This window comes from Oryctolagus cuniculus, chromosome 16 (assembly GCF_964237555.1).
Source record: "Oryctolagus cuniculus chromosome 16, mOryCun1.1, whole genome shotgun sequence".
Classification (NCBI taxonomy): domain Eukaryota; kingdom Metazoa; phylum Chordata; class Mammalia; order Lagomorpha; family Leporidae; genus Oryctolagus; species Oryctolagus cuniculus.
This window is the reverse complement of record NC_091447.1, coordinates 10,811,811-10,835,003: the sequence shown is the minus strand read 5'-3', so window position 1 is coordinate 10,835,003 and position 23,193 is coordinate 10,811,811. Positions and strand designations below refer to the sequence as shown.

Genomic DNA, 23,193 nt, shown 5'->3' with positions numbered 1-23,193 from the left:
GTCTTGATTGGGCTGTCTGATTATAATTAATTTTCTTCCTCTGCCTTTGAGTCATTGCACTTGGACCATTTAGAACCCTTGCAGCAATTACCATTGGCCCCAGCAACAATGCTTCTGAGCCATACACCACTAAAAAGGCCAAAGGGCATTGCTGAATTTTGACAATTCCACAGTGGTCAAGGTACCTGAAATCTCTGACTCTTAGGTCTTAGTTTGAACTCGTTTTTATCTACTCAAGTGACGAGGAAAGGGTATTTATTTGGAATGTGTTATAATGCTTGGAAAAGAAAATTCTCAAAAATCCAAATTGAAGTTTATTTCCCAGAGATTAGCCCTCTAGCAACCAAGGTTTGGGTACTAAATGGTCTTTATGTTCTTAAATGATTTTAGAAGGTAAGTGTTCTGTGAACTAGATTTTTAATTTGAACAGCTTTTTACTTACTTGTTTTACTGAATATGAGAGAATGAAATTTAGAAGCAATGTGAATAAAGAATTTTTAACGTAAAGTATAATTGAAGCTTTCATTAAGATACATTGCCTTTTCCTGACTTTTTATTAATCAGTGATGTTTTAGTTTATTTCAGTGAAAAATGGCTTGTGTGAAGTAGCTATCAGCAGTGCAACTCGGAGAGAGATTTTCTTCTCCTAACCTTTCTTTACAATCATTAGGGTCCCTGTCATGTTAACTTCCTTTCAGCTAATGACCTCTGCTCTGCTCCTATTTAAAGAAAAACCAAGGACATTTCCCCTGAATATGTGCTTCTAGTTTATGTCTGTGTTTCTTTTTTTCTTACAAAAGCAATGGAATATAGTTTTCTAACCATTTGTCCCCAATTTGAAAGGACATGTTGGGTAGATAACTGTGTATTAGGAGAAGGAGGCTTAGAAAGAAAGAAATGAGAAGAAAAGATGTGCCAACCACAAGTGAACCCAGAATTAAGGGATCAAAATGAGGAAACCTATCAGAGTTAAGAAACAAGAAGTCTTTCATGAATTGGCAGTATATGGAGTATATGTAAGAATATTGCTAAAACCATAGATTCTAAGTGTGACTGTAACTGGAGTTAAGTCCATCACCTTTTGTGCATTTGCATAGTATTCATTAAGTCCAAATATAAACATATGAGAAACAGGGCATTAATTATATAGAACATTACAACCACATTCCCTGTGTCACTTGTCAAAGTTGAGACCGAACAGAATTATAGCTTTGTACACAGCTTTCCCTCTCCACTTATTCTTGCTTTCTGAGAATATGAAACTTTATGGTGCTGCTTTGAAACCCTATTTGTTTATTTCCCTTGTCGATAACAAAGAGAATTAATAATGAGATAATGTCAAAATTAGAAAAATGATGTTCCCTACCTAAGCTCACAGAGACATCGTAATTTTTATTCAGTTTTCAAGTTAGACAGGCTGTCTGTGGAGTTTCAATGTTTTTTGTTGGCTTAGAACGGGAAACCTGATAGCCACCTCATTTCTTCACACATTACATTATGAAAAAAAAAAAAAAACTTTCCAAAGTAAAAAGGGTACACAGCCAGACTTTATACTAGATAATGTGGAAAATTTATTGGGTAAAGACCAAAATAATCTTTATTAGACGAGACCATACCCCAACAATGAAAGAAAATGTCTCCCTTGTGAGAAAACATAATAAAACATCTAAGTCCATCTAAGCAGCCCTGGAACTCTTCCTGAATTCCTATTCATTTTCAGTCAGGCTATCCCAGGCCATTAATTAACCTTCAGGTCCTTGGGGTCACCTCCTTGGATCTGCTCTCTGTACACCACAAAGATTTATTCCATAGTAAATATCAAAGATACCTGACATTTACTATGTTGCCAAAATAATGATATATTATATTTACTACAATGCTGGGTTGTGAAAAATCAAAGGATGCAAAAATCACTACAATAATTTCGAATAGTATAGGAGCTATTTACTCCAGTGTAGAGTATCTTTTCCATCAATGGTGTTTCTATGATACTACCACTCAGAACTTAAAGCCTACTATCGTATAGTAAGTTTTATGCCTTTGAATAACTGTTGTCTCAAGGATCCTAACATAGTTTGCAGTTTTGCAAGAAAATAAAGAGAAAGAATAAAAAGAGTAACTTGAGTAGAAAGCTTGTTTAGAGGTATCTCCTTGAATCAGTTATGTGACTTACTAACTTACCCACAGAAAGGCTTATTTCCTGGGTTGGAAATTATGTTGCCCAAGGAAATGGGTGAAAATAAAAATAACATTAACAAAGCACATTAAGAATTTTGAAAGGATTTAAAGCATAAACATTTCTTAACTATTTATGTTCATATTAAATCACATGGCATTTGGGAAATTCAACTTTTCAGTTACAAAACTATAAACTCTCAAGATATTACTATAGCTGTGCCTGTTGTCTAGTATCCAACTTCTTTTTATCTAAGTTGTGTATGTGATTTAATTTTTAATAGATTATAACTTTATTTGTGTTGTATAAGATTGTGCCCAACATCTGAAGCCATTCCTTGCAAACAGTGGCTTGTGATACGCAATTAAACAAAGAGATGAAGGTTTGCATTAGCTTAGTTGAATTATTTTATGAGGATTTTCCCATATAAAGGAGAAAGGATTCCACCATTCTTTTCCACATAGTGCTTTACTGTAACTACAAACAGAAAAAAGGAAAAGCTTTTGTGTAAATGTTGATACACAAAGTTAAAACCGCAAAATCCTCTGGGAAGGTTAAGGAGACTTCAATCAACTGTGAAGAATGCATGCCAAGCTATGTACTTAAAATGGTGTTTTTTATAAAAGAAGAGGCAGAGGGAATTAACATATATTTGAAATTTTAAAACTCAATACGTAAAGTGAATGCCACATCAAATACGGAAAGTAAGCTTTGAAGCATTGGGGATTCCATAAATGACATTTTCAGTCTTCTGACCATGGCCGTAAGAGGTAAGATTTATGAACTACAGTTTAACAGAATAATTACAGATGCGTTGGACAGGAAGAAAACAGCAGCATCCCAGGACTTCCCAGCTGAGTCTGGTTATGCATTTGGCCTTTGCGTTCCACAGGTGCACTAGCAGGTTCTCATCAAAATAACTGGGGGAGAGGAAGGAAAACTGGGCTGGAAATCTTACTGTTGTCATGAGCGGAGTTTTGGGTTGAAGTTGAAAGAACTACATTTTGAATTAATATTCACTAGTTAGTAAGTCAGACCTGAGTCTCTGTTACAGCATCATTGTGAACTAGCTGTGAGATGCAAGCCAGTCTCTCAGCCTTCTGGATTAAGACTGGGGTTAGGGGGCTGGCGCTGTGGCATAGTGGGTAAAGCCATCACCTGCACCTCTGACATCCCACATGAGTGCCAGTTCGAGTCCTGACTGCTCCACTTCCCATCCAGCTCTCTGCTATTGTCAGGGAAAGCAGTGGAAGATGGCCCAAGTTCTTGGGCCCCTGCACCCACGTGGGAGACCCAGAAGAAGCACCTGGCTCCTGACTTCGGATCGGCGCAGCTCTGGCAGTTGCAGCCAATTGGGACGTGAACCAGCACATGGAAGACCTCGCTCTCTGCCTCTCCTTCTCTCTCTGTGTACCTTTGACTTTCAAATAAATAAATAAATCTTTTAAAAAAATGACTGGGGTTAGAATCTGAGTTCCACCTTTTCTTAAAGATTGGATTTCAAGCATTCTGAGGCCTCCATTTTTACTTGTAAATAAGCGATTATCATTAAATTATATATACAAATTACCAGACAAGTCATTTTTCAATTAGTTCTCAATATATACTACCTGTGATTGTTGCTGTTATTTTTAAAAAAGATTTATTTACTACTTATTTGAAAGGCAGATTTACAGAGAGAGAAAAGGAAAGAGAGAAAGAGACAGAGAGAGAGAGAGTCTTCCATCTGCTGGTTCAATCCCCAAATGGCCGCAATGACCAGGCTGGGCCAGGACAAAACCAGGAGCCTCCTCCAGCTCTCTCTAGTGGGTACAGGGGCCCAAGCACTTGGGCCATTTTCCACTGATTTCCCAGCTACACCAGCAGGGAGCTGGATTAGAAGTGGAGCAACCAGAACTTGAACCGATGCCCATATGGGATTCAAATGCTGGCACTGCAGGCTGTGGCTTTTACCCACTGTACCACAGCACCAGTTCCTTTCCATAGTATTTTCATCCATGTTTAAGCACTAAATTATTTTTATTAATTCGAGAAGCAGAGAGAGACAGAGACAGAGAGACAGAGAGAGAAAAGAGAGACAGAGAGAGAAAGAGAGGGTTCCAAACTGCTTTTTCATTCTGCAAATGACCACAGTGGGTGAAGCTAAGCCAAGTCTGAAGCCAGGAGCTGGGAACACAATCCAGTTTCCCACGTGGATGGCAGGAACCCAATTATTTGAGTCATCACTGCTGTCTCCCAGGGTATACACTGGCAGGAAGCTAGAGTCAGGAGCCAGAGCCAGGTATTAAATTCAGTTTCCCTAATGTGGGATGCAGGTGTTTTAACTGATACAACAAATGTCCACCCTGGTGCTTCAACTTTAAACACTGGCATATGCTGCCTATTTTTGCATACATTTTATGACTAATTTAGTTGAGCTATTTTCACTCCTGAGGAACATCAAAAACTCTGTCAGCATAGAATGTGTTTCTCCCATCTCCCACCCTTTCGGAGGAAGTCTCTTTGCCAATTCTGGTTCAAAAATAGTAAGTTAGCATTCACTTGACATTTTAAAAAACATTCAACAGGCTTTTAAAAAATCAGCTAGAATTCTGAAAGAAACCATATGAACATAAGCGAACAAAAGAGAGAAAATTTAAAACTAAGGAAGTCATTCACTATTGGTGTATCTACCTTGCAGATGTCAGTCAAGCTGTGAATAGCTTCACATCAGGTTGGGTGATGTGGCAAAGCATGGCCTTTCAAAAAAGATAAGGACCAACTCTAAGTTCACAAAGGAAAAACTGAGGCACCTGTCACCTACAGACCCTCTACATGGCAAAGACTAAGAAGGCACTGGCTCTTTTAGTCCTAGTTTCTCCATCACAGAGGTTAACCTGATTGTGTAGTTGGTTTCCTTCAGGTATGTGGATAAGAGACACAGTCTGACTCATGGAGAGCACAGCACAACACAATGACACTTCATATTAGGGGTTTTCCAGCTAGACAGCAGTAGGTTTTATAGCTGGGTAACTGCTTTGTGCTGCTATCTTTATTTCATGTATTCCAGTCGACCTTTCTAGAAGTTGTGGTGAGCCACAGTGAGGGTGGAGGACAGCTTCTCCTCCATGGATTATCTTCAAAGAGAGATTCGATCATATTTTATTTAACAACAACAACAAAAAAGTGGTAAGTTTTTGAGAAAGAAAAGCAACAAGGAGAAGAACACCACACTAAATCGAGCAGATAGGTCATGGGAACAGAAGACATCAGTTCTAGCCAAACCGAGGAGCCAGAAGAGGGGCTTTAGGGCTCAACTTCGGTGAGGAAGGGGGGGGGGATTTTCCACAATGCCATAAGAGAAATGTGTAACAGGAACAGATCACTCATCCATATATATGTGATAGAACTTCAAACAGTTTGTGGAAGAATGGAATCAAAAGGTAAATTTGTTTTGGAGTTAAAGCGTTAGAAATCCATGCATACAGAGGATCTTCAGTGAGTCTGCAGGAACTGTGTATTTGGAAAGAACTATGCATAGGTTGCAAAAAATTTTGGAATCAAAATGGACTTTCAATTCAATTTCCATGAATTTTTTGAAGCATCCTTATATATACATGTAAATATAATGCAGTGTGTGTGTGTGTGAGATTACTTTATTAAGTCAACTGTCCTTTGCTATAGGAAAAAGGTTCCCAAGATACAGAAGAATAATCAATCCACACCTTCATTTTTAGCACCTTGGTCAGCAGAGGGGCTTGACATCTCGTCCTGGGTCAAAATTAAAAGATGTTCCATTTAAAAATTAGGTTCTGGGGCCAGCACTATGGCTTAGCAGGTAAAACCACTGCCTGAAGTGCCAGCATCCCATATGGGTGCCGGTTCAAGACCTGGCTGCTCCACTTCTGATTCAGCTCTCTGCTATGGCCTGGGAAAGCAGAAGATGGCCCAAGTCCTTGGGCCCCTGCCACCTGTGTGGGAGACCAGAAGAAGCTCCTGGCTCCTGGCTTTGGATTGGTACAGCTCTGCCTGTTGCGGCCATCTGGTGAGTGAACCAGTAGATGGAATACCTCTCTCTCCCTCTCCCTCTGCTTCAGTCTCTCTGTAATTCTGCCTTTCAAATAAATAAATAAATCTTTAAAAAATAAAAATTAGATTATTTGCTTTAATGAAAAGCACAGTTACAAAGACATAGCTCAAAAGATGCTTTAAAATCATCTAAAAAGTATCTGTTGGTCTGCAAATAAATTAGCAGGTCTTTTCAATAACTTCTGATAGTTTTGATGGAAATTTTAGTTGCCAAAGAAAAACTGATCAAAAATTTTTTTCTCATACTCATGGCTTAGATATTCTTACTCTTTAAAATGATAAACAATTCTATAAATTCCAGCATATTAACAAAAATTACTATTAGAAAACTCAGCCTTTAATATCTCACAGTTTCACGCTTCTAGTTTGTAACAGCATTGACATAAAGTAATTTAAATTTTGCTGTGTGCTTGCAATATCCCCCCATTTAGTGACCAAAAAATACAAAAGTCCTCTTATTCTTCTTAGAATATCTGTCATAATATCATAAACAGAATAAATAATTATAATTATCAATGGGAGCTATATCTCAGAGTAACTCTATGGACAGCAAAGGACATGCAACTGTGATGTGGAAACACAACAATGCTTCCAACTTTCAGTCTTTGGGGGGACCCAGAACGAGATGTCAAGCTCCTCGGCCGAGACCTGGATTCCTTTCGGAGGGAGCAGTGTTTGCTCCAAAGAACACAGACACAGGATGTGGATCTTCATCACCATCCAGCAACCTAGGAGCTGCAGGATCTTGATCAAGAGTTAAGCCATTTTTTTTTAATATGCATAATTCAACATGGTGACACCAATGACACGGAATTCTCATTTGTTTACCTAACGATGTCTGTGAGAAGCTGTTAATTTGGAAGTCCACGTGGATAACTTATTTATCTGTTTTCTAAGGCAGTCCCTGGGACAAGTTGTAAGCAGAGGACAGATGTTTGCTGAATATCTACTGAATTGGTCTGACCTAACACATTTTATCAGGATAAACAGCAACAGGTGGAGGTCTTTGTTAACTGACACACAAAATCTCACACTCACAAATGTATATGAAATATAATTTTAGATAATATGTACAGAAAATTTGTATTAAATTTTGCTGCAAAGCAAACTGATTTGTAAGTCTCACATTTAATCTCGTACACAGCCTGCCATATCTAAATATTTATTTGAAATTGCACAATTACCATCACCAAGGGATACATTTGCTGGCAGAAATAGGAGTACCATTTTAATATCTCTATCTTCTAAGTTCTTGCTTTAAGTTAATTAAGGACAACTCCTATGAATTTCCTACCACCTCAATTTCATTTCAAATTTCAATCATCTTATATTGCATAACATCTTGAACTCAATATTTGACTATATTTGGGTCATACATTTTCATTAGTGAATGGGTGTTTCTCAATATCAAAAATATATTCATTTTTAAAATGTCATCAGCAAAATGGATTTTCTTAAATATATTCTACTGCATTGTAAAACTATATGTGGTGGTGCTGGTGGTGGAAAAAAATCATATGTGCAAGAGAAAGAAAAAATAAAATATTAATTATATATAAAGAATCATGACATACAATGAATCTCACAGTAGATATAATAATTACAGATTTAAGTATAACTACATTGAAAAAACTGATGATAAAAAAATAAAAAGACAGAAAACACAATGTTTGCTCTCTTGCTGAATATGTTTGCCTTTTTACAAAGTGTAAAACCCACACAGGTCACAGGCCTGTTAGCAACTTACAGCTGCGGCTCACTAGACTAATCCTTCGCCTGCGGCGCCAGCACACCGGGTTCTAGTCCCGGTCGGGGCGCCGGATTCTGTCCCGGTTGCTCCTCTTCCAGGCCAGCTCTCTGCTGTGGCCCGGGAGTGCAGTGGAGGATGGCCCAAGTGCTTGGGCCCTGCACCCGCACGGAAGACCAGGAGGAAGCACCTGGCTCCCAGCTTTGGATCAGCGCAGCGCACCAGCCATAGTGGCCATTTTGGGGGTGAACCAACGGAAGGAAGACCTCTCTCTCTCTGTCTAACTCTGCCTGTCAAAAAAAAAAAAAACAAACAAACAAAAAAAAACACCTTACAGCTTACGTGGGACAGCTGAATTATGAGGTCATTATCAATGTCTGTATTATGAATGTAATCTATATGGTAAAACACTGTTAGTCTCGAGAATTTGTATTTTTAGATTTTAATTACTTTCTTTAACCTTGTAACCTATTTTCTAAACTAGAAAAAGCAATCAGAAGTAAGGATCTTAACTTGTAAGTTTTACCAAAGTGAAATCTTTCAGTAATTCACTCAAAAATGCTAATCTACTGAAAAGCAATGATTCTATTATCTGCAGACACAGGGTATGTCCTCTGAGGCAGGCTGTCATTCATTCACTACAGGTCCTGTTGGAAGTTCTAAAGGGAGAGACAGGCCCACGACAGGGCTGTGTGTTGGCACTCAGTAAGACAGCACACGCGAAGGCTCAGTGATATTTGATTTAATTTAACTTTCTCAGGGTATTAAGCACCTGAGAAAATCTTCTTGAAGTGCTAACTGATGTGTGTGTATCTTATTCTTAATGAATAACTTCTAACTGACACACTTACTCATAAAATCTGAATGTTCAAATACATTTATCACCTTGGACAAGTTCCTATATCCTAGAAGCTGCTGTTATTTCTGCTAGAAATTTAGACCAAAGCCCTCATTTTGAATCAAGTTCCTAAATTGCTCATATATATTTAAATCTTCTATTCTTTTGAAATGTTCTTGGCAAATTTAAAAATTTTAAAACTATTAGGAAAATAATAAGTTAAATATAATGAAAGAGAATTTAAAAATGTAAATATAGTGATTGTGAAAGGAAAACAAATGTAAATACATTGATCTGAAAGCTAAAATATAGAGAACAATTTTGGAAGTGACTAACTGGGTTGCTCAATATATTTTTATAGTAACAAAACAAAACTATGATGTTCTCACCTGAAAGAATGAAGAAATAGTATCTTCACTGTAAGATTTTGAGATTGCAGCAAGATGAAGAAAGTCACTAAAATATAGCCATGAACCCAAAAGGGAGGTCGAATCAAAATGACTGCTAAGTTAGGGCTAAGATGAAGCAATGATAACTATCTCCAGTTTCTACTCTTAAAGTAGTAACAAAAAACTAGAAATTTCTGGTGTAATGACAGTACTCTTAACTTCTCATTAAGCCACAGAGAGCAACAGCTCTTCTTCATTCCTTCAATATGTCTTTCTCAGTTCCCCAAGGCCAAAATGTCATCTTTTTTTGTAAAACAAAATCAAAGCCAAATGGTAAAAATGCAAAGATTTGGTTACACAAACAGTCAGAATTTCAGTGGTTTTATCTGCAGCATCCTGAACAACTAAACAAAGCCAAGATATTGTCCATCTCTTTGACAGACAAAGAGCCTCAGAGGTCCAGAGTGACATGCCCGAAGGCTGGCACGTGATTGGGCTAATTAAATTAAATAGCAGGAAACAGCTTTTCCATATGCCACTGGCTGGCCACACACAAACTGTAACAGTAAATCTTTTATACTAGTCTAAGAAAAAGTGCAACCATTAAAAAAAATCTACAGTATCAACACACCATCCAGGAGTCAGAAGCTGCATAGCCACACCGCCTCTCTGGGCCAGTGCCTTAATACCAAATGTCTCAGAACTGCTAATGCACTCTAGAGAGCCATGCAAAAGTCCACTGGAACTCAGGAGGTTGAAAAAGAAACCCCCTGAAGGTACTCCAACACTTTAACTGAAGCCAATGTTCTGATTGTTTAAGAACATATTTCTACACCAAATAAAATCTAAACCTCAATACTGCTGAATCAAATGTGAAATAAAATCTACTGTTCATTGTCCAGCACTCCCTCATACTCCTTTCCCCATTACCCAACTGAAGATTAAGAAATAATCTTTTTTTAAGAGGCATAAAAGACTTTGGAAGCTTTTGAGCAAACTCTCCTCCCAAAATTTGCGTAGTTTCTCACCCAATAGAATAATTTTCTGTTTTCCATTAGATGTCCAGGCTTTTGCTGGAGGTGGTGCTATTTTAAACACAGCCACAATTTCGCATTTCTAGAAGGATTCCCTAGGTTGGTGGGTGTCACTCATTCATATCAATCCCAGTTTTCTTTCTTGGCACTACTAATTTCTAATGTAAAGAACGGGAACTATGAAATAGTAATTGGCATAGCAGATGAAGACATTAGCGATTGAGCACTGTGGTGGGAAAACAGGGAGAAGGAACCTGCTCAACAGAGAGCCACAATTAGAAGACTGCAAAGTAATTTTAATTTAGAGACAGAAAATGTGGAGTCCTTGATGACTGTGGCTCATCTGTTTAAACAGAAACATGCACTGGATAGCATCCCCTTTTATTCAATTGCACAAATGAGGGAAATCATGTGGTATTTGTCTACCCTGAGCTCCAGTCACTCATGTTTTCCCACATGGCAAGGCTTCACTCTTTTTAATCACTGAATATTACCCGTGTATGTGTGTGTGTGTGTGTTGTGTGTGTATCACATATTTTACTTATCCACTCATCTGTTGCTGGACACTTGTGTTGACTCCAAGCATTATATATCATGAAAAGTGCTGCAATATGCAGATATCTCTCAAACCTACTGATGTTATTTCCCTTGGATATATACCTGGGAGTGGGATTGCTGGATTAGATGCAGTTGTGTTTTTAATTTTTTGAGGAAGCTCCATACTGTTTTCCATGATGACTATACTTACAACCCCATCAGCACTATTCCATAGTATGTAAGCGTTCCCTTTTCTCACATCCTCATCAACATTTGCTACCTTTTGTCTTTTTGGTAATAGTCATTCTAACAGGTGTAAGATGACATGCTGTGTGGTTATTATTTGTATTTACCTGATTAATGATACTGAATGTCTTCTTCCCAGTACACCTTTTGGCCATCTGTAGGCCTCTTTTAGAGAAATGCCTACTCAGGTGTTTTGTGCATTTAAAAAAAAAAGTATTCTTTGTTTTATTGCTTTTCCGTTGAGTGACTTCCTCATAAATTTGGTATATTAACTTGTTATTAGACATACAGTATGCAACTATTTTCTCTAATTCTGTGGATCATATCTTCACTTTGTTGATGGTTTACTTTGCTGTGCAAAGCTTTTTGGTTTGATGTAATCCCGTTTGTCTTTTTGTTTATATTGCCTTTGCTTATGAAGTCATATCCAAAAGAATCATTGCTAAGACCATTTCATGGCCATTCCCTCTATGTTTTATTCTAGTAGTTTTAGAGAGTTAGGCCTTTACACTTAACTCTTCAATTCATTTTTAGTTAATGTTCATGTATAATGAGAGATATAGGTGTAATTTCATTCTTTTCGTGTGGATATACCATATCTCAACATCATTTATTGAAAAAGACTATGCTTTCCCCAGTATATATTATTTGAACCTTTTTGGAAAATTGTGGATATAAATGTGTGGATTTACTTCTAGGCTCTCTATTCTGTCCCATTGATCTGTTTGCCTAGTTTTAAGGGACCATCATGTTGTTTTGGTTACTATACTTCCACATGTGCCATCTATAAAAGTTAATCTCACAGAGGTAGAAAGCACAATGGTGGCTTGGTTAAGGCAGAAGGGGATGTGGAGATGGTGGTCAAAAGGAGATATAATTACAGTAAAATAGGAGGAATATAGAAAATTAAATATGTCAAGAATTGGCAATCATATAAAGATAAGTGATCGCCAGGGGCCACAGAGTTCAGTGGAAATGACTGGGGAAGAGAAGTGTGGAATGACAACTAAGGAAAAGCGAGTTTCTTTTTATGTGATAATATGGTTCTAACCCTTGTGGTGATGGCTGTATGGCTCAGTGATCATACTAAGAACTGCTGGATTTTATACTTTAAATGGGTGGACTGTATGGCATTCTGCCTCAAATAAAGACACTTTAAATATTAAATATATAATGGGAAATACACAATGTAAATGGTATTCATACTATAGATATAATTACTTTTATTGCAGCCAGTATTTGGATATTATAATGATTCCATTATCTATGCTTTCACACTGGTCTTAAAATGTTTTCATTAGATTTCTATTTCTTATTATAGAAAACAGCTGGCTAAATTCATAGACCATAGTCTCATAAAATGTAGCATAATATTTAACTACAAAAAATACATCCAATTCATGGGGCTCAATGCTTCTTAGAAAAAGGGAAGAGGCAGGGAAGGGAAGAAGGAAGGACAAAAAGAAAGCAAGTCTAATTATTTAAATTGAGATTCAGGGGTTTTTGAAAACTATTATTTTTCACTTGGTTTATTACACACAATGGGAGGATACCAAAAGTTCACCCGAAACACAAGTTAACAATGCCCACTCAATCCGTGTTGATTTTGGCATACACAAATATTAATGCGCATTCTCCCATATGTACCTTTGAAATTAGAATGTAAATGTAAAAATGACCCAAAATCTAAGAAATTAAATGTCTAGGACCAAGACTTGCCAAAGAAGTAACTTGATAGGAGCCAGTAAGTGATCAGCTTCCAAAGACGGACCTGGTAGGGTGACGCACCTCCTGCTCGCTCCCCTTCACTGATTCCCATCCTCACCCCTCCAGAGCCCCAGGGGTTCTGATTATTATACCAAGCATTAATAAGGATGCCAAGAAGTAGAAATTTGCATAGACTGTTAATAATGATGTAGAAGAATAACCAATTAAAATTATTGTGGTGGTTCCTTACATGGTTAAAAATACACTTAGCATACAACTTAACAATTCTACTTCAGAGAAATTACTCAAAATAAAAACAAATGTCTATAATAACTTGTAGACAGTAATCATAGCAACTTGATTAATAGTTGTGCATACCTGGAAATAATCTAAATGTCCATCAATGGGTGAATACATCAAAAGTTTGTGGCAAATGCATGCAACAGAACACTACTCAGCAATAAAAATGACCACATTACTGGTGCATACGTGGACGGCTCTCAGAAACATCTTCTGACAGGTGATACAGACTGGAAATACCACAAATTCTATTTTATAAAATTTGTAAGATTCATTAAGGGGCTGGCACTGTGGTGTAATGAATTACGCTGCTGCCTTTAGCAATGGCATCCCCTATGGGAGCAGGTTTGGTACCTGGCTGTTCCATATCCGATCCAGCTCCCTGCTAATGCACCTGGGAAAGCAGTGGAGGATGGCCCAAGAGCCTGGGCCCCTGCCATCCACGTGGGAAACATGAAAGAAGCTCCTAGTTCCTGGCTTTAGCCTGGCCCAGCTCTGGCCATTATGGCCATTAGGGGAGTGAAAGATGGAAGATTCTCTCTCTCTCTCTCTCTCTCTCTCTCTCCTTCTATCTGTGCAACTCTTTCAAATAAATAAATAAATCTTTTAAAAAGATTCATTTAGATGAAATGCTAGAGAATTCCAAACTAATATATAATGAAAAAAAGCAGATGAACAGTTGTCTGGAACTGGATATAGAGTGCGGATAGAGGAATTCTTTCAAGTGAGATAAATATTCTATATCTAGATTGTGGTGTATAGTCATAATCCATCAAGCTGAACATATATGAGTGGATTTTATATGTAAATTATATTTTACAAAAGCATATTGGGAAAATCAGTAAAGATTTAGAAAGTTTTGTAAGCTCTGTAAATCTCTGTAAAAATTTAATCCAAATTACTGTGGAACAAAACCAAGGATATTAATAACTGGATATTTGTGCTTCCTTTAAGATTCTCTTTCTGGGAAAAACAAATTTATCTGTTTCTATATCCAGAAGGATGTTCTACTGAGATACAACTAACCACTCTGACTCTGTAGAGGTCGAAAATATCTAGAGATATTTAAGACTTGGATAGCATAGAGAAAACTAAAAATAAAAGGGTCTGGTTATATATTTTCACATTGGTTGGTCAGAGAATTCAGGTAATAAAGCAAAAATCAAACCACTTAAAATTCACATGAGCAAACTAAATATTAAAGTTCTTAAATCGCAAAGTACAAATAAAAAAAAAGATGGATATGAGAGAATCAATTTCATAACAAGAACACATCCAAGATGCTAAAAATATGGTGGAAAGTATGCTTGTTCTTTCTCATACTTAATGAAGGTGACAGTGAGGGGCCCAATGTTTTTCAAAAATCAGAGGTCAAATTACTTAAGATCAAGAAATCATTGTTGGGGTGGGTGCCGTGGCATAGCGGGTAAAGCCACCACCTGCAGTGCCGGCATCCTATATGGGCGCCGGTTCTAGTCCCGGCTGCTCCACTTCCAGTCCAGCTCTCTGCTATGGCCTGGGAAAGAAGTAGAAGATGGCCCAAGTCCTTGGACCCTGCACCCACATGAGAGACCCAGAGAAGCTCCTGGCTCGAAGTTATGTTAGTATTCACCAAACAGGAGACAGAAAGAAAAAATACAACAAGATTTTGAAAGCACTTGCTGACAAGACACAGGAGAGGGCAGAGGAGGGAGTGTGGTCTAGTGGTTAAGACACCACTTAGGATGACCAAGTCCCAAGTTTAGAGTACTTGGGTTCGATCCTGGGCTCCCACTCCTGATTCCAGCTTCCTGCTAATTCAGACCCTGGGAAGCAGCCATGGTGGCTCCAGTAGTTGGGTTCTTGCCACTCACGTGGGAGACCTGGATTGAGTGAGTTCCCTGCTCTCCAAACCCCTGGCTGTTGTGGACATCTGGGGAGTGAACAAGTTGGTAAGAGCCCTCTCTGTATCTGTCTCTCAAATAAATAAATTAAACAAGAATACTTGTTAAAAACAGTTATGGGGCCGGAGCCATGGCTCACTTGGTTAATCTTCCGCCTGTGGCGCCGGCATCCCATATGGGCACTGGTTCTAGTCAAGGTTGCTCCTTTTCCAGTCTAGCTCTCTGCTGTGGCCCGGGAGTGCAGTGGAGGATGGCCCAAGTGCTTGGGCCCTGCACCCGCACGGAAGACCAGGAGGAAGCACCTGGCTCCTGGCTTCGAATCGGCGCAGCTCCGGCCGTAGTGGCCATTTTGGGGGGTGAACCAATGGAAAAGGAAGACCTTTCTCTCTGTTTCTCTCTCTCTCACGGGCTAACTCTATCTGTCAATTAAAAAAAATTAAAAAAAAAAACAGATACAAATAATCTTGGCATTGTAGGTCCATGCAGAGTACAAAGAAAAGCAGGGCCCAAGACAACTATGACAAGAATCCCTTGTAGGCTACCAGGCAGTGCTGATTTTCTAGGTTTCACTGTTTCATTGATGGCTTTGGTTCTGATAATACGGTGAGGATGAAAGAGACGTTCTGGGGATAGACACAGCCTATCCAGAGCCTGCCTGGTCAATGTACATTTTTCTAACACCCTTTTGAAGGATGATCCCATTGCTCATTCATACTTGGAGTTGGCTTAAAGTTGATGAATCAGTTGACGTCCAATGAAAAAGCACAGGGGGTTCTTTTTATGGGAAATAAAATGAGAGGCAAGGAAAGGCAGTGGAGAAGCAAAAGAGGAGTTATAAACTCTCAGGTCTCCCTGAGAACACTCCAACTTCCCCATTGGTCCTTAAAGGGAAGAGGCTAAATCAATTCCAGACTGTTCTGAGCTTAAAAAAAAATTATTTGAAAGGTATGGTGTGGGGAGAGGGAAGAGAGATAGAGACAGGGTTAGGGGAGATAGAGAAATCTTTCATCCACTGGCTTGCTCCCCAAATGCCTACAAGAGCTGGGGCTGAACCAGGCTGAAGCCAGTAGCTAGGAACTCGATCTGATCTCCCATGTGCATCAAAGGGACCCAACCGCTTGAGTCATCATCTTTGCAGGGTGTGCATTAGCAGAAAGCTGGGACTGGAAGTGGAGGCCAGACCCCTACTCAGGCACACTGATATGGAATGTGGGCCTGCCAAGCTGTGTCTTAGCCCCTGTGAGAAAGGCCCACCCCCACTCTCAATCTTGGAGTAGCTGCTTTCTATGTGTGCTAGGAAGAAAGGCTGGGAGGCACACTTTTAGGGCTTTTACTAATGAAAAAGAATTATGGGCCGGCGCCGCGGCTCACTAGGCTAATCCTCCGCCTTGTGGCGAGGGCACACTGGGTTCTAGTCCTGGTCGGGGCGCCAGATTCTGTCCCGGTTGCCCCTCTTCCAGGCCAGCTCTCTGCTGTGGTCAGGGAGTGCAGTGGAGGATGGCCCAAGTGCTTGGGCCCTGCACCCCATGGGAGACCAGAAGTACCTGGCTCCTGCCATCGGATCAGGGCGGTACGACGGCCACAGCGCGCCGGCCACGGCGGCCATTGGAGGGTGAACCAATGGCAAAGGAAGACCTTTCTCTCTCTCTCTCTCTCTCTCTCTCTCACTGTCCACTCTGCCTGTCCAAAAAAAAAAAAAAAAAATTATGATTAAAAAGTGAAAATGAGTGTATGGTAGGTTCCTACCAAGGATATAAAACTTACTAAAATTTCAAAAATGTGTTATGAATGTATTAATAATAATATTGTTAGCGATTTCTTATTTTTTTTTTACCATACAGGAATTATACTAGCACTGGTTATGGTATTTGTATTGGTTAACCCATTTTAGGGTCACAGCACCGCAGTCAAAACTTGAAAATGTCAATCACATTTCATAAACAAATGGAGGTTTGGTAGAATGATGTAATTTGTTCTACAGAGTTGCAAGTAGGTAAGGAACTCTTGCAGTTCATCTCTGGAATCACCATCCAAACCACTAAAAGGTTATGCCCAACTGGCAGTACCAGGCATGGATTTCAAAAACAACACAGAATGTCCCTGTTCAAGGTTTGCTGCACTCGTTATCAAAATAACGCATCAATTTATACATCCAGCAATAATCTTATTTAAAAATAAAGATAATGCTGATTCACATTAGAGAAATATTAATATGAATCATTTTGTCTTCTTTCCACACTCCAGTTTCCAAAAAGTATCAATGGAATGCATGAAAATAGAAAAAAAATAATACTATAAAACATTATTAATATTTTTTGAGATACCGAGTTGTTATCCAAAAATGTGTGCCAGATGTGAAGAAGTAATAATCAATGATTGATTCAGTTGTGAATATAAATCATGGGAAAACAATTCAGTTGTGAGTAATAAAAACAATAAAATCATCAAGAAAAAAATTCCTTCATTTACCACCAGCTAAGAATGGAAATTAAATTTAGTCAAAAAAAACTATTTTTACTAAAGCTGGTTAAAAGACAATATTACTAATGAGGACACTTAGCACTAGAAATGGTCCATTAAGTAAGAAAAAATCATTTCACACACAAATACAAAAGCGTGTAATCATAATACAGAAGATAAATGGCCTGTAGCCACTCATGTCCAAAGAAAGAGAAATGAGAAACAAAAATCTTCCAAATGAAGTTTATCAAGCCCTTCTCGGGTCCCCTGGGTGGTGGTCTGGATGTTGAAGAATCTTTAACCTGGCTTCAAAAGGCAAAAAGACAACGACATCCAAGCAATGACTGAAGAAGGACTGCACGATAAGTTGTGTGCAACTCATCCCGGGCAAAAGGGAGAGTCTGGTGGTGAGCTGCAGAAGTCAGAGACGGTACAGAGAGAAAGCAGAATAGGGAACCGAAAGCTCTATGAAATTTCTGCCAACCGGAGCTCCATATTGGAAGCTTGCTCTGCAGCATAAGTGAATAGGTAAGTCTGAGAAGGCGAGTACCTGCTAAGAGTATGAAGTCTGTATTCTGAAGCTTTCACTGCTGGACAGCATTTAAATGAAACACACAGGAAGGTATTACTTCTGTTTGGGACGCACTTATGCTATAGGGGAGTGCCTGATTCTAGTCCCACCTCTGATGCTTCCATCTATCCAGCTTCATGTGAAGGTAGCCTGGGAGGCAGCAGATGCTGGCTCAAGTGCTTGAGCTCCTGCTACCCATGTGAGAGAACTGGACAGAACTCTGAGCTCTTGACTTTGGCCTGGCCCAGCCTTGGCTGTTGCAGGCATTTGGAGAGTCAATCAGCAGATGGATAACCTCTCTCTCCCTCTCTCTTTCTCTCCCTTTCAAGTGGATGGAAACTTTTTGTTGTTGTTGTTAAAGAGAGGATGGTTTGAAATCAGAAATGGTAGGACCAACTGCTTACATGAGATAAGGGAGAGAGATAATCAAGATGGCTTTCTGAAAATCTGTTCCTGTCTAAATGTTGGTTCCACTGACAACAGTAGAAGGGCAGGACACCGCAGCACGTTTTACAAATGACAAATTCATGATGTTTGAGATGAGACTGAACACTTAGTAAGTTCTCCTTTCAATTAATATTAACATTTGATAGACTTCAAGATATGTCTAAGGTAAGGGAAAAATATCTTTAAATCCTTAAACTATTAAGATACCTCAACTCTCTCCTCACAACAACATTCAATGCAATAGAAAGGTGCTGACAAAAGCAGATACTCATTGGTTCAGGTTTTAAACTCACCAATTTCCAACATGACACAATGAAATCTGTCAACTAATAAGATAACAAATGACATGAGGAGGATCTAAAGCAGACATATAAATACATAAACAAAAACAATGTGAACCCAAATGTAAGGCACACACAGAATTTAAAATTTTCCGGTACATACATTAAAAAGAGTAAAAGGAAATAGGCAAGATTAATTTTATTAATATCATACGACCCAATCTATTTCAAACATTATCATTTCAGCATGTAATTGATAGAAATAATTCTTAAGGGGGAATTAGTATATTTTCTATATGAGGTCTTTGAAATCTAGTGTGCATTTTTCATATCTCAAGTCTCACCAGCCACATTTTAAATGTTCAATAGCTATTGTCATTGACCAGTGTGGCTAGTGCAAACATAGGGATCTTTCCAGAGATTCTGTCAACAGGGGCTCAAAGTCTAAAGCAAAAAAAATGAATATTACTTAAACATAAGATTTAAGTGCAAAGTAGTCATAAAGAAAAATGAATAACCAGGGTATGAGTTTATAATCATAAACATAAAGGAAAAACACTGATTTAGCAATTAAAGAGCACTAGAAGGAAGATATTCCTAAAGGAAAATAAATTTCAATTTTCTCTCAGTTTATATCAGACATAACCAACACCAAGATTATAACATTTAAATGTTTTGTTGGAAAGAAAATAGGTAGCCTTAGAAACCCGAAAGCACCACGAGCCAGCCTCAAGAATGGCAGGAAAACAACACCAAACCAACCAGAAATAAGGAAAACAGAGATGATAAAGTTCCTATCTATTTAAAAATAACTCAAATGCACTGAAGAATATTACTTGGAAAGCAATATATAACTCAAAATGGATTAAAGACCTGATTTTAACGAAGTGCTAAAATACATAAATCCCTTAGAGGGAAAGGTATGAATCTTTGTGTCCTTGGATTAGGGAATGGTTTCTAAAATATTATTCCAAAACACAAGCAACAAAAGGAAAAACAGATAGCACTGGATTCCAGTAAAATTAAAACTGCTCATCACAGGACTATATTGAAAAAAAAAAAAAAAAGAGCAAACCAAAGAGTGGGAGAGAAAATATGTATAATTCATTTACTGGATAAGTTTCTAGTATCCAAAATATATTTAAAAATCCTTACCGTTCAGTAACAAACGGACAAAGAAGCCAGTTAAATAAAGGGCACAAGACTTGACTAGATGTTTTTCCAAAGAAGCAAATAAAAATTGTTCAGCACCACTCGTCATTAGCGAAACAAATCAGACAGTGATAGCAACAACGAGAGTAGTACAGTGATAGCAACAATGACAGCAGTACAGTGATAGCAACAATGAGAGCAGTACAGGCTCCTAAAGGGAAGAGCGAGCAGCAACTGTTGTAGAGCATGTGGAGAAACTGGAATGCTCTCACACTGCTAACAGCAAAGCGAAGCAGTTCAGGCACAGGGAAAACAGGTGGTTCCTCAATAAGTTAGAGTTCCCAAATGTTTCAGCATTTCACTCTTATAAATACCCAAGAGAAATAAAAACACACCTTAACACAAAAAAACTTGCACAGAAATGTTCATATCATCATTGTTCTCGACACTCAGAAAGTACAAACAACCCCGCACGTCCATCAACTGACTCATCAACAACATGCGGTATTCACACAATACAATGGTATTCAGCTGTAAGAAGGAATGAAGTACTAAAACATGCTACACTATGATGAATCTCAAAAATGTCATGTAAAAGAATCAGACAAAAGGCCGCAGAATGCATGATCATGTTTACATGAAACGACCACAAAAGGCAAATCTATCGAGACATCAAGTAGATTAATGTTTGCTGGGAGTAGGAGAAACAAGAAATGGTGGGTGAAAATTCCAGGATTTCTGAATTGTATCTCAATAAATAAAATCATGTGATAAATGACACAGAAGTTTTGAAAAAAATTTTCAAGTCTTAGTCCATTACTGCTGTGCACATAAACTGAAAACTGTTGAAATTAGAAGACAGAGATAGGCAAAAATGGCAAACATCAACATGAGTGACAGCAGTGAATGTGAGGGTAACTTGCATCCAGTCAACTTCAATGCGGAAGAAACTGAGAACGTACAAGAAATATGAGACAGTACATTTGAAATGCTGTGAGCTTGAGGATTTTAGGTAAAAGCTGTTAAAAAAATTAGGGCATAATTCAGGAAGTAGTTTAGAGCCCCTGGCCATCTGCAAAACCCTGGCTCTGAATCAGAGCCTCTCAAAGGTCTTGAAAGAACCAGTGAAAATCACAGAATCAGAACCTTTGAGGGACTCTACGTTTCCCTAAAGAGGATGTCTGCGTCCCTTCAATCAGAAAACCACCTAGGAAGCCTGGAATTCAGCACATGTCCCTATGTTTCCCATTGCAACATGTTCTGTAGGCTCTTTGAGGTCAGAATGATGTTCAAGCACATCCTCAGTGGGTTTGAAAAGTTTTTAACAGACAGCACCTGACGGCTTGGGAACAAGGTAAGACATGAACAAGGAGGAGCCGTGAGCTCTTGAAGTCCTGTCTCTCAATCTCTCTATGGGCACTCTGTTCCACTCCATTCCAAGACTTGCTGAGGATAGAAAAAAAGAAACTCACACATATACATGATTAAAAATGCTTGAGCTGGGGGCCAGTGGCACAATGGGGTAAAGCTGCAGCCTGTAGTGCTGGCATCCCATATGGGCACCAGTTCAAGTCTCGGCTGCTCCACTTCCAATCCAGCTCTCTGCTATGGCCTGGGAAGGCAGTGAGGGATAGCCCAAGTCCTTGGGCCCCTGCACCAGCAATGGAGACCCAGAGGAAGCTCCTGGTTCCAGGCTTCAGATCAGCTCAGCTCTGGCCATTGTGGTCATTTGGGGAGTGAACCAGCAGATGGAAGACCTCGTTCTCTCTCTGGCTCTACCTCTCTTTGTAACTCTGTCTTTCAAAAAAAAAAAAAAAATGCTTGAGCACAGTGTGTGCAAGAATTAGAACCTGCTCCTGTACATTAGAAAATAAAATTAAAAAAAAAAAATCCTAAACCTTGGGACTTAGAGCAGTGATCAAAAGAGATGAATGATCCAATGATCCAAAATAGGTTGTGAAATGCTAATGGGGGGGTGGGGGGAGAGAAGAGACAGAAAGAGAGAGGAGGCTGGAACAACTGGATGAACTAGACAGAAGGGAGCCTATTTGCATGTGAACAGAATCTTTGCCCACATACAGTAAGGTTTGGTTGGCAAAGGCTCAGAACCAGGATTCTGGGGTCAGCAGGCCTGGTTCCACCAGAGCTATACTGGCTCCAGTGCTGTCATCTGTATAACAGGAGAATAATAAGTTCATCTCACATGGCTGCTGTGAGCATTAAATGAGTTAGTAGATATGAAGTGCCTGCAACAGGATCTGGTGTACTGAATACTTGCCATCATTAAAAGTCTTTCTGTAAATCAAGATGATCTGGAAAAGTTGCATGCTTTAAACAGTTTGTAAACGTCAAAGAAGTTATGAGAAAATGAGACGTGACAATGAGCATACAAACCTTTAGAAATCTAAAGAGATCCATTCTTACATAGACTGAAAAATCACATTCCCAATATCCTTTTTATTTGCTTAAATTATTTGACTTTCCTCCTACTGTTATCCTTAAAACTGAAATAAAGGAATCATCAAAAATTAAGTGACTGACAGTCTCAAATGCCTTCTCTTGCATCTCCAAGTCCCTGGCTGTAATTGGTTACAAGTGTAGACGTGAATAAAATCACCATTGGAAATGTTCAATTGTACATCAACAACTTACACTTGCTACAGCTCTACTACGGAACGCACCAAATTCACAATGAAACACCAAGTTAAAAAAATGGAAGAATTACTAGGAGTGATTAATATGCCTGCATCCCACATCGGAGTGCCTGTGTTCAATCCCTGGCTCCAATTTCTGCTAATGCAGACACTAGGAGGCAGCAAGTAATGGCTCAAGTAATTGGCTTCCAACCACCTTGCATTTCTGGCTCTGGACTCCAGTTCCAACCTAGAACAGACCTTTGCAGGCATCTGGGGAGTGAGCCAGGGCATGGGAGCTCTTGCTTGTCTGCCTGTCTGCCTCTCAAAGAAATTAAAGAATAAAAATCAATACTACATGTATGTGTTAAGTATTAGATTACAGAAAAAAAGGTGTTTAGTGTCTGAATTCCTTTTCAACACTCTTCAGAAAAAAAAAAAGTGGATGAAAATACAAAAATTTCTTAATGACTGCATTTCTTAGATCTGTGAAAGTAGCAGGCTAAACTTCGGCAACCAATTTCACCATGGAAGATGTGGCTTTTTACTGCCGGGAGAGGAAATCTCATGGTCACTTATTCTAAGCCTTGGCAAAAAACTCCTTCTCTGAAGAAAGATTGCTAACCTTAATTGAAGCTTTTTTATTAACACTTCAGAAATGAGATATATACCATGAAACCTTATTCATCTGTTGCCTCTAATTCTTATTTTTGGAGTTAATCTT

General features: G+C 38.8%; 1 protein-coding gene across 39 annotated transcripts in view; it reads right to left on the bottom strand.

Annotated features, from left to right (window-relative positions):
- Nucleotides 1-23,193, bottom strand: part of HDAC9 (histone deacetylase 9) — a 1,002,499-nt gene that overhangs the window by 321,919 nt on the left and 657,387 nt on the right. The window lies entirely within an intron of this gene.